Source organism: Lactuca virosa, chromosome 5, assembly GCF_052849685.1.
Source record: "Lactuca virosa cultivar CGN04683 chromosome 5, Lactuca_virosa_CGN04683_v6, whole genome shotgun sequence".
Lineage (NCBI taxonomy): Eukaryota > Viridiplantae > Streptophyta > Magnoliopsida > Asterales > Asteraceae > Lactuca > Lactuca virosa.
The window spans coordinates 416,111,748-416,124,118 of NC_136430.1; the positions used below are offsets into that span (position 1 = coordinate 416,111,748).

Sequence of the window (12,371 nt, forward strand, 5' to 3'; positions counted from 1 at the left end):
AAAGATCAGAGAAAAAAGCGATTTCCCCAGAAAGCGTGATTCATAGAAAAGAAAAAACGATTCCACATAAATCGGAATTCAATCATATATTCGATATGTCGTCCTATAATTAAATATTACATCGTTGAATTTTAATTACTAACCAACGATATGAAGCCTGATTCCACTACTTATTTCTAAACTTCTAATCTTAATGTTTGAAGCGACTTGGTAGTGAAAATATTGCTCAAAGAAGGAATGCTTTAGATGTTCTTTTAGAAGTCATCCACATTTCATCGCATTCACAAGCTACACTTTCACATTCAGTTTGGTATGCAACATGCCTCCATTATTACTAGTTTTTATTATTTTTTTTGGTTATTATTTTCTAAAACATAATTAATTGTGGCAGGCAGGATATAGCAAACCATTTGCTTGATTATCTCAAAGATGAAGAAAATATAATTCGTGCACATGCAACCAAACTACTAAAACTTATTGGTTAGTTTTTCTATTAAATAGTATTTACTATTATATTGTTTGTAAATTCATTATTACCATTATAAGTTTCAAAAAAAATTTCTGTAGATCCTTCATGAACATTGCCTGCAGTAGTCTGGTTTACTCATCGACATCAACAAATCTCAGTGTATTGCAGTTCTCCTTCTCAAAAGGTTAAAAATTGTCGTCTTACTTTTGAACATAAAATGAGAAATAACCATGATGTCACCGTTGTTAATAAAAATGTTTCAGGTCATTCAACGAAAATATGATGATATGTCTACTCATACAATGATATTTCTGATATAAAATGAAAAGTGGGTTGCTATTTCTCCTCATAAATCTAAGTAAGTTGTTAGTTATGTTGCTAATGACAAGTATGATCATACATCTATTAAAAGTATAAGTACATTGGTCATTTTGATAATAATAAAAAAAGAATAAGTACATTGCTATACAACAACACAAACTTTTTCTAGAGTTTCTACAATTCTTTCAATTCTTCAATTCTTAAAAGTATTCCCACCAAATCTCCAGCAAAGAAACCCTATACATTCTTCCTGCAACTTTTCAAAATGTCCCGTGAGTGTTACCAGGAAGGCCTGAAAAAGATGACCATTTTACCTTCACAACTTTTCAAACAACAAAGAGAGTACACGTGAGCACCTAAAAAGGAAGAAAAACAATAACAAAGTATAAAAAAATATGGTTAAAAAGAGATTAAAACAGTCATGCAATGCTTGATGTAAAAAAAATCCCAATCTTGGATACATATTTTGTATGAATCATTCAATTTCTACAATATGAATCAACCAAGTCATTCACAATGCCATGCTATGGTAAAGAACAAACTCTATCTTTTAGAGCAATTGGCATGTTCAGGTGGAAGGGTAGCTAATCGAATCTATATCAAAATTGGATTTCACATCTTTTATCATCCTACATCAGACTCCACTGAAAAATAAAAAAGTTTTGATTTGACATAAATGCCCTCATCAAGTCATCATCTTTATCATCGACTTCACACAAGAAAAGAAAACAATGGCCAAATGGAATTGTAGTATTATTAAAAATCAGCATCCAAAACAAACATTATGGCTCTTATACCTCAATAGTTGTAGTACTACATTCATGTTTACAAAACCCATGATAGACAGACCTTGACTAGTCAGACATGGCCAAAAAATAATCTAAAATTATTGGCAATTGAACCATAAAATTGGACACCAAATGCAATTATTAGTCTTGGTCTTATGATCTGATACCCATTCTCGATAACAGCCTATGCCTTTCAAGCCATATTGACAGAAAAGTTCACTAAGGCATTTAATCAAACACCTGGTGTACACTCCAATAAACATTTCTATGAAATAAGATGAATATATAGAAATCACCATATAAATAAACCTGCTATCAATTAATCATCTCAATGTAAAAACATAAAATCGAAACACGTGATTGACTAGAAAAAAAGTTAAGAAAATCAAATGATAAAAAAACCTCAAATGGAAATAAGATGAATCTTTGTGATTCAATATGATGGAAACAATTGGAGGACTCATAGCAATCAGTTTGGATGTGATAAGATACAAGGAAGAAAAGGGTCGGTGAACTTAAAACGACATCGAACCCAATTCCTTGTCAATTGCAATTTCGCTAAATTCCCCGAATTGAATTCTAATTTTATTGAAATCGTTTTTGATGAATTCTTATTTCTATGTAATCGTTTTTTGGTGAATTACTCATCCCGTTGTCTTCATTGATAAATCAGTGCGTGGTGAATGAATCAACGGTGTCTGATGCAACTTTCCGGTGAAAAGAGAGAAAGGAGGAGGAAAAAGGGGTGAGTGGTGGTGCCGGATGGGAACGCCGGTCTGTAAAGGGATGTGGCAAAGGTTTTTAACATTTTATCAGACAACAAATTTCACAAGTCTGGTACTTTTCTTTCACACGAAATCAGTAACCAAACGACACAACTTTAACGTATGGATATACCCATAAAGGGTATATTCACTATTCATATATATATATATATATATATATATATATATATATATATATATATATATATATATATATATATATGGGAATAGTGAATATATGGGTATATTCACTAGGATGATCCCATCTGCTGATTGGAGATCCCTTTCAAGTTTTCAATTCCAAAAAGTGCCGTCACCGATGATGAAGATCCATAGGAGGGTTTTGGCAATCTTGTCATGTTTATTTCTGTTTCAAATATATATTGTCCAATGCAGTAGCAGTAGCACCAAGAGCATTAACAGCCGGACACTGTCATATCAAGATACCAACATATATTCAAGGAGATTGCTTATGAAATCTGTTGCAGAAGATCAACGCTCGTTGCAAAAGCCGGTAAATCACAATGGTAATTTCCATCATTTTAATCAGAGCATGAGAAAGAAACCACATAGCGGCCCAAACCCAACTCAGAACAAGTAAATCAAGCTTTTGTTTTTAAGAGTTTTTTTTTTTTTTTTTTTTTTTTTTTGTAGAATTTAAACCATATGTAGGTTTTTATGTTTTTGAATTTTCTAAATATTATTTCCCAAGTTGTATTTGCAACTATTTCTCTAGATGTTCTGAAATATTCTCTGTGCAGTAATATTCAATATATTTAAACAAAATTTTAATGATATTGTTTCTATATTTGTTTTCAGTTATATGCTTTTGTTGTCATTGATCTCCTTGTATGTTGTATGTGTACACGAAATCACATATATTAAGCTGAAGACATGAGTATCTCTTCCCATAAAAAAGCATATAAAAGAGAGGTTGAAAAATCACATGGATTCCATAAAATCTAGTTAATTTTCCCGTGAAATATAAAATAAAGGTCCTCATGTATGTCATCGAAGGTGTCAAATTGAACCGTTTAGGCCTATAATAACCGGTAATAATGATATGTTCTAAACAAGAAAAATCAAGTTTAAGGGCTAATGATGTACCAAAAAAAAAAAGGATATTCACAAAAAATGACCAATTTTTTTCTTTTGGATTATAGGAAAATGACAAATGTTTTGGGCTTTTGCAAATACGACTACCATCTTCGAAATATCCGTTTCAGACTTAAGCAGAACCATATTTTTTTTTGAACAACAAATTTTAAAAACTAAAAAACCAAAGCTAGCTAGGAGCTAGCACATACAAAATTAAGGAGAGATTAAATTGTTCAACCAAGCAAGCTAATTAAGGGTGTGTTCGGCACGGAGCGTTTGACAGCTTCTAGCTTCTAGCGTTTGACAAAACGCTCCGTTTTCAACAGAAAATTTTGTTTGGCACTACAAGCTTCTAGCGTTTAGTTTAAACAAAACGCTTCAAATCCAAATACTACAAGCTACAAGCTACCCGCTACAAACTAATTTTGCCGAACATGCCCTAATCCTAGCCTTACATTTACGAAAACTAAACCAGTGAAACGAAAACTCAACAATATTATCAAAAATAAATTGTTTCCGATACTTTGAAGACCGAACAACCACATTCCTATACGTCCAAAGCACCCAAATGGTAGTCATAAACACCGATTACACAATCACTCTCTTAATTCGACGAACCAAGCGTGCTTCAATCCAAGCAAACATCTCCGAAGGCGTAGAAAAAGAAGGCATCCGCAAATCGAGCCACAAAGCAATATGATTCCATACTTGATTTTCCAAAGAACAAAGAAAGAACAAGTGAGGAATATTCTTCATTCCGGACAAGGATAAAGAATTGACTCCAAATCCACTCCTCTATCAACGAAATTCAACCTTAAAGGGAGCCTGTCTAACGCAAAACGCCACAAGAAAACATTAAATTTAATAGGAACAAACCTATTCCATCTAGTGGCCGACCGACCCACCGGCAGAGTGTAACATCCCAAAAATCAAGGTAAAATTTTTTCATTTTTGAAACCAATCCAAAACCATAAGTAATCACAAGACATAGTTTCCAAAAGTCATAAACATGAATCAGAGTATCCCAAAGTCAATTCTCATAAAAACCCGGGAGAATGTGCACGATCAAGCCTTCGCCTTGCCCTCATCATCTAATGTACCTAAAACCATAAAATCAAATTGTAATCCAAAGCTTAGTGAGTTCCCCCAAAGCACCACACACAACCAAACAAATAACAGTATGCATGCATGAGCCTTCAGCATGACTGGACCGCCTCGCAGGGCCTACAACCTATCTGGACCGCTCTCCGAGCATTCAGCCTGACCGGACCGCCTCACTGGGCCTACATCCTATCTCGATCGCTCTCCGGGACTTCGACCTGATTGGACCGCCTCGCAGGGCCTACAGTCTATCCGAACCGCCCCGGGTATCTTGGCCTTCAACACAAAGCAAGATTGCCTCAACCCAACAATAACAATAACATGTCGACATATACAATAACATTCAATAGCCAAAAAATACAAATAATCATACATATCTACCAGTCTAACATATATCCAGCATAACATCACCCTATATACCAGGATACATAATCCAGTGGGCCGGCATTGGTTCCTTCGACCCACAAGTACAGTGATGAAAACGCACCTGAATCATAAAGTCGACTAAACCCCAACTCAATGTCGCACCGACCTCAACTAACAACTCTCTCTGCCAAAGATGGGTGTTAAACACCTCTTAACAATCTACACAAGGTAAACCCTAAGTCTACCTTCCAAAAATAGAAATTTGACCAAAAGTCAACCATACCTAAAAGACAACGGTCAAAGTCAACAACCAATGTTGACTTTAGTCAACCGCCAGATCGCGGCCTTCCTTGGCCACTAGGGGTGTTCAAAAATATCCGTATCCGAAATTCTGATCCGAAATTCCGAAATTCCGAATCCGAATTATCCGAAAAATCGGATATCCGAAATTTCGGATATCCGATTTTTCGGAATCGGAATTGGATAGTGTTTTTCAGATTTTTCGGATAATTCGGATATCCGATATCCGAAAATTTTGATTTTAGTTTATACATTATTTGTTATTTTAATCACATATGTCTTATAATTTGAATGTTAGTAACTAAAACATATTCATAATACCCTTAAGTAAATACATATATTACTTCATATGCCTTTCTAATTTAAAAATATGTGTTTCTAATATAAAAGCTTTCAAATTTGAACAAAATTTCAATTTTTCGGATATCCGTTTTGGTATCCGAATCCGTATCCGAAACTTCGGATATCCGAAACTTCGGATATCCGAAATTTCGGATACGGAATCGGATACCAAAAATCAACTATCCGAAATTTCGGATATCCGGTTATGAACACCCCTACTTTTAAGTGGTACCCCGGTTACCAGCCGATCGAAGCACACGTGGAGAGTACTTGGCACGACACATCGACGCTGATGTGGCCACAAAAGTTCCTCTTAATTAAAAAGAGGCAGAGGACTCGGGAAAGAGCCTACAACAAGATTCGAACTCGGCCCCTCCCGTTCTGATGCGAACATACTTTTCCACTACGTCGAATGTTCTTTTGGTTTTAATTCCTAAAATATTGTATATTACGTCTAATTCCACAAAAGTTCCTCTTATTATTATTATTATTATTATTATTATTATTATTATTGTGATTATTATTATTATTATTATTATTATTATTATTATTATTATTGTGATTATTATTATTATTATTATTATTATTATTATTATTATTGTGATTATTATTATTATTATTATTATTATTATTATTATTATTATTATTATTATTATTATTATTATTATTGTGAATATTATTATTATTATTATTATTATTATTATGTATTTATACATATTTAAAAACATATACAAATTTTTATAAATGTGTATTTATAAATTTATAAATATTTTTTTCGAATATATATATATATATATATATATATATATATATATATATATATATATATATATAGAAAAGTTCAATATAGAACCATAGTTATTGGTTCTCCAATGAACCAAATATTTTTTTCAAGTTCTAAAGCTTATTTTTTATCAAAAAAAAAAACTAAAAATATCTAAATTCATAGTTTAACATTGTGAATGTTAAATATATTTTTCGGATTCACCGTGTGAATTTAGATTCACATTGTGAATTTGACGAGTTCAAGGATATATATATATATATATATATATATAATATTTTCATAACTTTTTATACGCATAAAAACATTTTTATGATTAATGTTGCAAATAAATACGATAAATATGTTTAAACATATTTAAATATATGTAAATATATTTTTAAACACACATATATATATATATATATATATATATATATATATATATATGTGTGTGTTTGTACTATGTTTAAAAACGTATAATAATAATAATAATAATATAAATAATAATAATAATAATAATGTTTCAGTTTTACACATTATATATTGTATATCCCGATGTTAGGAACAAGAAATTCTTCAGTCTAGTGGTAAATCGGTTTCCTTGTGTAAGGGAGGTCTTGTGTTCGAAACTTTGCTTCTCCCTATGCTATCGATTTTTAAACAAGTGAATTGGTGACATCCATGTCAGCTTCCACTTGGTGCCACGTCATTCAAAATGCGTCCAGTCAGCGTGTTTATGTCACAACTCCTGTAAATGCCACCGGCTAAACCGGATACAAGGCAAAAGTGAACATATTTCTAACAACTCCTGTAAATGCCACCGGCTAAACCGGATACAGGGCAAAAGTGAACATATTTCATAAAACATTAGGTATTATTGAACCTAAAACTCATCAATGGGTAAAACCAACAAATTTTTGAAAATTTAAAGGTTTTATGTCATTTGTCCTTTTTATTATTCTCATTATGTCAGAATGCTGACATAATGTTTATTGAGTCGTATTATGTAATAATGAAAATAATGAAAAAAAAATCAATGCATGAGAACAAAAATGAATAATAATTAGTGAGAATGCAAGAAAATGACAATAGTTGTGTGGGATTAAACGTATTCACATTACTAGACAACTTATTCTCTTAATAATTTTCATAGAATAACATTGTTCACACATCCGCACAACAGTTGTTCATCCCCATTATAACTAGCCATATATATATATATATATATATATATATATATATATATATATACCAGCCGTTTACCCGCGACAAACGACGGGTGCGAATAATTTTTTAGAATTTAGTTTGTAGAGACGATTAGTTTTTTAAACAAATAGTTTACTACATCGAAACTATCATATCATCCTTAGTTGTTGGTACCACCACCATATATTTTATAAATTAAAGTAAAAATAAACAAAAAAAAAGTGCAATGATATAAAACTAATCATATTTATCTATCCAAACTAATTTCAAAATTAATCATAAATTTACAAATAGTTATTTTTGTATAATGTTGGATAGTTGTTTAAATATTAAGTTTCTTCTTTGAAATTTTGAGTTGGATTCTTTAATAAGCCATGATTCGAATGCCTATTCATCATATTACATGTGTTGAATAAATTTACAAAAATAAGTGTATCAAAAATAGAAATGTAGGTATATATATGTTATTTATTTTCTTAATAGATAGAATGTATTAATAAAAGTAAATATAAACTAATGTTTTTCGATATAAATTCTCAACAACTTTTAATATTAAATTAAATAATGGATGTTACATAGCAAAGAAAATTTAATTATTTTATTGGTTGAGTTCAGTTCAAAGTATTAAAATTTGATTAATTTTTAATAGAATAAATATAAAAAGATTAAGAAAAACAATACAAATTAAAACATAGGTAAAGCTGGCACATACCATTTGTGTGGGCATAAATAATATGATATATAAATCCACTTATGATGGACTATATCCATCTTTACCCTTGCCATTAACTTGATACATATCATACGTATGTTTATAACCTTCTAAATAGGTTCACTTCCATGAGCACTTGGTGTTAACTTATATATATATATATATATATATATATATATATATATATATATATATATATATATATCCGGTAAGAAAGAAATTTTTTGTAGGAAGGTAAGAAGTTTTTTTTCTATATATTTTTTTGACGAACAAAATAAATGAATCACTAGATGATTCATTTGTAAGATGATTCACAAGAAAAAATTCCCAAAAAAACATCTTTATGATTCATTTTTAAGTAAATTAAGAAAAAAATCACTTTTATGACAATTTTAGTGAATAACAACAAAATCATTGTATAAATGAATCATCGAGATGTTTTTTTGAGAATTTTTTCTTGTGAATCATCTTACAAATTAATCATCTAATGATTCATTTTGTTTGTTCGCGAAAAAAATATGTAGAAAAAAAACTTCTTACCTTCCTACCAAAAATTTCCTTCTTATTTGATCTTGACTATATATATATATATATATATATATATATATATATATATATATATATATATATATATATGGGAAAAGGGAATATACATTACAGCCCCACCTAAGCTTAGATACTAAACCTCTTGAAAATACATTGTTTTACTATATAAAGATTACAGTTTATGGATTCATGATTAATACTTCAAGATGTAAATTCAAGATCGACACAATAGGGTTTAGGGTTTAGGTTTAGGGTGTAGGGTTTAGGGTTTAGGTTTAGGTTTAGGGTTTAGGGTTTAGGGTTTAGATTTAGGGTTTAGGGTTTAGGTTTAGGGTTTAGGGTTTAGGGTTTAGGGTTTATATTTAGGGTTTAGGGTTTAGGTTTAGGGTTTAGGGTTTAGGGTTTAGGTTTAGGATTTAGTAATGTTCACTTGGGTGAAGTAATAAACGATAATTGAGGAAAGAAAACAGAGATGGTAAAACGATAATGAAAGAAAGAAATGTTATGGAGGATGATATATTTACCAAGTGAAACCAAACCGGGTATATTTAGCATGTTAAAATGACATATTTTAGAGGTTTAGTACTTAAGCTTAGGTGAGGCTGTAATGTATATTCCCTATCCCATATATATATATATATATATATATATATATATATATATATATATATATATATATATAACGTGTGACGCTAAATTTATAACCATAGACCACACAAGCGGAATTAAAAACCAAACACACCCAACCATGTTGCAACTAAAACCTGACTGAAACAATTTTTACACAACATTATGTAAAATATGTATGGCATGATCCGGTACAAAGCATGGATATTGGAAAAATGTTAAAAACCTATTTGATTATGAATGTTGAGGGCCAATACAAAGAATAATAAAAAAAAATTATAAGGTTTGGATATCAAAGAAAAACAAACATGAAAACTCAAATACTCACTGGTGCTGGTCTCTAGTTGCAATAAACTTTTTTGGTGAAGATTGTTTTAATCGAAGTTAAGTATTAGGTCCAAATCAAATGCCAATTTAATGCATACATGCAACCATTTCATCAACACAACTGCCTATTCAAATGCTTATTGAGTTTTTTGCCTGAAGAGGGTAATCCTCAAGATAATGAAGTTCAAGAGCGTCCATCATTTCAGATTCTCCGTTTACCTACATTTGCCAATCACTTTGCTTAGAAATTTTTTTTGAATACTATAACAAATTTTTCTAAGCTACAAATTGTGCAACATTTAATAGTCATGAGAAATATGGAAAATTATTGAAGGTCATGAGAGATAACCAAATTTTGTTAAAACTAATGAAAATATATATAATATTTTTAGAAAAATAATATATAAAGCAGAAAACAAAAGACCAACCAGAAGTTGAACAAATACAAGGCGTTTGAACATAAGAACAAAGGTTAGCAGAAAGTAGGCTAACTATCAAGACAAAACACAACATAAATGGACAAAGATATTGCATGATTCATATTGTAGTACACCCATTTAAATATGTGTGAGGCTCTAACAATCCAATAAAAGCAACAGAGAAATTGCATCAGCAGGTAATAAAAGGTTCAGGAACTTATCAAACTAGAATATGAAAACAATAATCAACAAAATCCAAAAAACAAACCTGAGAAAATGGTCAGCAAACACTTTATAGCCTTGACCCCTTTATAATTTCGTCATTCAACAAACCAATAAAAGCTTACATGATTATCTCTATTTATTTGCCTGCAATTCAGCAGATCGAAAAGCTAATCTGAATGTAAACATAACAATAGAAACTATTTATTTGTATACAACATTAAAATTCCCAATACGGCAATAAGCCAAGAAAAAACCTACATCAGGAGAATTTGAACAATCCATACCTGAAACAACTTGAAAAAGGGCATGTGAGTGATAAAATCCAACATGTAACAGGGCTAATCTCACCCCAGTTCATTTTCTTTCCCAAAAAGAAATTAAGTTACTAAATCTAATTCCCAATTTGCTCCCTGAAAAAATTAACAGAACAATAGAATAATAAGAATTTTTATATTCAATGGAGTTAGGGTTTACACTTGAATATGAGGGGAAACAGATGAAATCGTTTGGCAACAAAAGGAGAGCTGTAGGGTGTGGAGACATGTTCTGATTATCACCTGGTTCTTTGATCATCGTGTTCAACTTTAGAAGCGGAGTAGATGAATCATCTCCCAAATTTTCTTACACAGAAACAAATTGAAAGAAAATAAAACACAAATAGTTAGGCAAGCTAATAGAAAAGGAAAGAGAACTAAGAAGTTGAAGCAGGCTATGGTACACATTCTTTGAATGAGGGGAAGGCGTAGTCAAAAATACAAAAAGAAAATGAAGTAGAGGAACTTGAAAAATCAAAAACTAAAAAGAAACTAGGAATTGACAACAACAAAGTTAGAGAGAGAGAGAGAGAGAGAACCTGGGTGATGAGGGCGGCGAATTTGTGGTGGTACGCTGCCCGTGTGATGGACGTTGGTAAACCTGCAAGTCTGCAACCATTAAAAAATATAATCTTGTTAACTTGCACCAAAACTGAATGAAAACAGATGCAATTGACAACGGATAGAGAAGGCAGATTTGACAATTGACAACGACTATGTTTTGTGGTCTGGGTTTTTCACATAGAGTAAGGTTGAATAAGGATGAAGATTTGAGAGTATTAGGTGTGGGCAACGGTGTTATGAAGCAAAGTATTGCCACCTCACAATCCAACATTTTATAACAAGATATAACAAGAAGTGGGGGTGGTGTTCCCATGTTATAACATGGTGTTAAGAGGAGATAGAGAAGAAAAAGGAAAGAATTTATTGGTTGATGAAGGAACAACCAATCAAAATACATGTTTTACCCCGTCTTCGTTACCATGAGAATTACCTTAACACCCCCTTAACGAGCAAGGGGGTGGTGTTCTTGTGTCTTAACGTCGTTGTGAGCAATCCACCACAGCAACAACGAGATAAAAAGTGTCCCATACCGTATCGTCTGAGTGAGCACATGACATTTAATGTAGGAAGGGATGTCCAGTGGCCTTCTATAGGTTGCAGCGGCGGCGGAAGGAGGGTGAGGAAGGTGGTGGTACCGAAGGTCCATCGGAAACTGAAGCGAGTAAGAAGAGAGATAAAAGAGATGTGGGTTTGACGGCGTCTGATGTTGTGTCGTTGAGGTGAGGGGTAAGATAGGGTAAAGATACGATGAGTTATATGATTGTAAGTTTAATAATATTGTACATCATGTTGTAACAGGTATACCTCTTAAATTTCAAAAAAAATAGATAAGATAGTATATATATATATATATATATATATATATATATATATATATATATATATATATATATATATATATATATAAAAGGATGAGATTTGTTGAGAACTCAATTTCCCAAGAACTAAATGTGAAGTGTTAGATCAAAATTAACTTATTAAGGGCATGATCGTCATCTTATTAATCTTATTTAATGTTTAATTTCTTGTGTTATTAGAAATATTATTAAAAATGTCTAAAAAATAATATAAATTAAATTTTCGAATTTATTTAAAAAATAATAATTTTCGGTTTTC

At 31.2% G+C, this 12,371-nt stretch overlaps 2 long non-coding RNA genes across 2 annotated transcripts; both read right to left on the bottom strand.

The window, feature by feature from the left end:
• Positions 1-874: 874 nt before the first annotated feature.
• LOC145116099 (uncharacterized) lies at positions 875-2,464 on the bottom strand. The gene is made up of 2 exons (XR_013711870.1): positions 1,981-2,464; positions 875-1,146 (listed from the first exon to the last, which is right to left on the bottom strand). It is a non-coding gene; the product is annotated as an uncharacterized LOC145116099 (long non-coding RNA).
• A 7,413-nt stretch (positions 2,465-9,877) lies between these two features.
• Positions 9,878-11,222, bottom strand: LOC145117731 (uncharacterized). Its single transcript, XR_013712785.1, has 3 exons — positions 10,662-11,222; positions 10,421-10,521; positions 9,878-9,952 (listed from the first exon to the last, which is right to left on the bottom strand). It is a non-coding gene; the product is annotated as an uncharacterized LOC145117731 (long non-coding RNA).
• Positions 11,223-12,371: the final 1,149 nt, after the last annotated feature.